This window comes from Dipodomys merriami, unplaced genomic scaffold, assembly GCF_024711535.1.
Source record: "Dipodomys merriami isolate MVZ:Mamm:240054 unplaced genomic scaffold, mDipMer1.0.p SCAF_12, whole genome shotgun sequence".
Lineage (NCBI taxonomy): Eukaryota > Metazoa > Chordata > Mammalia > Rodentia > Heteromyidae > Dipodomys > Dipodomys merriami.
The window spans coordinates 23,857,549-23,861,325 of NW_027202493.1; positions in this window are offsets into that span (position 1 = coordinate 23,857,549).

A 3,777-nucleotide genomic window follows, 5' to 3' on the forward strand; every position below is an offset into this window, starting at 1 on the left:
GCCAGTGCAGCCCAAGTAGACATCTAAAGAGGACACAGCCTCAAGTCTCTCTTCGGACCCTCTCATGGCATGCAGTCCACATCTGTTTATTGATTTAGGATTGAAAATGAGGGCCTGTGCTGTGGGGCTGGATCTCGGGTGTCCCCTCCTTCATGATGCGTCTGGCTGGGAGGCTGGTGGCTCTGCTGTCCACTAGGTTTCAGTAGTCACTCCTCATGTAAATAATAGTTGGTTCTTAGCGGGGATGAGCAGACATGCTGATGTGAACATCTGGCCCAAATGAAGCATAGCATGTAGTGGCCTTGGAAAAAAAGAAAATCAAGCCCGAATGACAGTAGCATTAAAGTAGTGTAGAGGGAACCCCCCCCCATCCACCCACCCAGAAGAACTGGATAAGATGGCACAGCTGGTCTGGCAGATGATCAGTGCCACTGAGCCAGGGATATCTTCTCTGTTCCCGCCTCTCCTGTCACACACCAGGGAGTGGCGTATTATCTCTGGGGGTGGGGGGAGACCCCGGGGGTTTGGCTTCTTATCTTTGGTTTGTTGGTCACATAGAACTGTTTGGTTTAGTCTATCTGAGTAATGAGTTGTTCCCAGAGGAGGCAGCTTGTCACTTTCTCTAGGCCACGCCCCCACTGGGATTGCAGTTGCAGTTGTGTGGATGGGAGAGGTGCACCGTCTTTCCCCACTGCTCCTTCTACTGGGTGGAAAAGTGCTGTCTCTACTCCACTTGCCAACGTAGGCCATTTCCAAGGGCGCTCCACAGCCAGAGAGTAAATGCATTCCTGTCCTGTAAGTGGGTTGTGAGAACTTCTCCACGTCGCCCCGTCACCCCTCCCCCTCCCCACCCCTTCCCAGAGGCTGTTACTCCACACTGTTGGGGATTGGAGCTCATTGGTGCTTCCTGAATGCTTTGGCCTGATCACTGTAAGTGGAAAATACAAGCCACGTGTCTTATCTTTAATCTCATTTAATTTTTATTAAACATGTTCAGTACTTTTATTGAGAAAATGGTTTCTTTATCCTAAAGATTATTACCTTTTTTAGAGTGCTCTTATATTTTCATGAGTTTTTATTTTTGTCTCTGAGGTTTCTTTATATGCTGTATTCCAGGGCATCTTGTGAGTTGGCTCCCTACCAATATTATTAAAATCTTATTAAACTCTATCACACTGAAGTATGTTTATTTTTTATATTGTTATAATGATATGTTTAACTCTCTGTCATTTCTGCATTGTTCATGAGGCACATTGTGTGGGTTTAATGCTCAGAACAATCTGAGCTATTAATGCTGTATACTGCTTTCTGAACCAGATTTCAGGGGCCTTCTTCCCACATTTTTCTGGGTTCCCTGCTCCTATCTGGAGTCTGGCCATTCAGTGAGGCCCAGTCTCTTCCTCCCACCATGCTGCAGTCTCCAAACCCATCCTCGACTGCCCCCTTACCTTGTTGTATTTCTAAGTCTCCCTTCTTTTTTCTTCAATCTGTTTCTTTTCTTACCCCTAACCCTCTCTGTGCTCCACAATGCATAAGACAAATGGAAGGTAAAAGAAGGAAGCCAGTAAAGAGACTTACAGGTAGAAACTATGCTCTATTTTTATTTTTTGTCGGTTGTGGGGCTTGAACTTGAGCCTGAACACTGTCCCTCAGCTCTTCAGCTCAAAGCTAGCGCTCTACCACTTGAGCTCCAGCACCACTTCCTGTTTTCTGGTGGTTTATTGGAGATAAGAGTCTCACGGTCTTTCCTGCCCAGGCTGGCTTTGAACCTCGATCCTCAGATCTCAGCCTCCTGAGTAGCTAGGATTACAGGCGTGAGCCTCCGGCGCCGGGCTGGAGTGTATAATTTTCGTGTCATATCTGCAGGTAATGTCTACTGGCTAATAAGCCAGTGGTGCATCTAATTGGTTTAATCTTGATACTGTCTTATATTTTGTCTTAGTTCCATTGAGTTAAGCAAGAAACATATTTTCCCCTTTGAGGGAAGGGTCCTTGATGGGGACATATGTATATACGCTGATGGATTGTGGCTGGGTGGTTTATGGTGAGGCGATGCCGTCAGTGCCAGCATACGGGGCCTTCACCCCCACACTGCTACCGAGCCTGAGTTCCTGGTGTCCGGACTATGGGTAATTATATGTCTTCGTTTCCGCTGTCTCTCTAGCAGCAGTGGAATTGTCCTGTCCAGAGAATTCTGCACATGTCAGTGTTCCAGTTAATAGAGGTTCACTTTGAACTGTTGCCTTTGGGGGGAAAACATTCCAGAATGAAGAAGTTTTGAGCAGTCTTTTTTGCCTTGCAGGCATTACTAGATAATTGTGTGGTGAAGGGAAACTGTATCTGAGAGACAGGTTGCTGCCTGTCATGGCTAATAAATGACAATAGGAAGCCATCTTTCACTGAACCATTGGCAGAAGAACTACATTTAAAAGGCAGAATCTGTGAGTGAAATGATAGAGACTCCTTTCCCTGACACATTTTATGCTTTATTTTTTTTTGAGTCTTTAAAGACTTGTGAACTCCAACAAGACATCAGTGAAAGTGATCTGATACATTAGCATCTCTTCCTAATTAAAAATGAGACTGAATAAGAATATGCATAAAAGCAGAAAGCCACCCGAGTAAAAAATTGAGTCTCATATGCCTCCTGAGGTGAAGTTCCTGTGGACCAGGTATCATTTTTAATCTTCCAGTGTCCATACCTACCCCAGGATTGTAGAAAGACCTAGAGCTAGCTCTTTTTTGGGGGGGGGCGGGGGTAGGGGGGTGAGGGGGGGGAAGTGAGTTAGTGTAGTCTTTGGTTTCAAACTCAGCCTCATGTTTAGCTCTTTTGCTTCTGATTTGAGTTTGAGTTAATCTTAAACTTTTACTTGGACCAGACCTAGACCCAGATCCTCCTACCTAGGCCTCCTGTGTATCTGGGATTACAGACATATGCCACTCTTTTTGTTTTAAACCAGTATTTCTAGGATGCTCTTCTGTATGCTTCCTTTGATCACCCACAGGTTGCCATGCATCTTTCAGGATTGAGCTGGGAACCTGCCTTCTCTATATACTTCCCCAGACCTTCCTGACTTGAACTGACTTTTTTCCTTCCTCAAAATGTTACTCGTGTTATCACCAGCACAACCTTTGTGGCAACGAATCGTGCTGTTCATGACATCTCCTGTATTGTCTAGAAATGTTAATGGAAGCACTTTATTTCAGTTTTCACATTGGGCTCTTCCTACTTGACTAGGAAGAAAACCCCACACATTCTAATAATTCCACTCTGACTAGAAGACCAGATGCACATGTGTTGACTTGTATATGGCTGAATCCAGCCCCCCGTGTTTGCAGGGGGCCCAGCACAGAGGAGTTTTATCCATGTTTTTAGTATTGCCACTTAAAAGTTATGAACTGGATTGTGCTTAAATTCAGAGGAGTAGTTGATCAGGAGCCAACTTACTAAAATTATTTATTTTTCATGCCAACTTGCTCATGAACAGTTTGGAAAAAGAAAGTCATGCAGAATGTTAAGAGAAAGAAATCTTCCTGTTAGCAGTCAGGGTTAATGGACACATTTATCTTTGAGAGAGAAAGGAGATTACTATTTAAATGTCTTATTTTTAACTTCTGTGTTTCAGCTAACGCCTTTTTATATATGGCTTTCAATGAGGAATTTGGCAATAATGTGTGCTCTTGGCAGCATACCCAGAAATGATGTTTGCATTGAAACCCATCTGATTAGGGGCTGTCTTGACCTTTTCAGGTCTTAAATCACTGCTGAATGTTTAC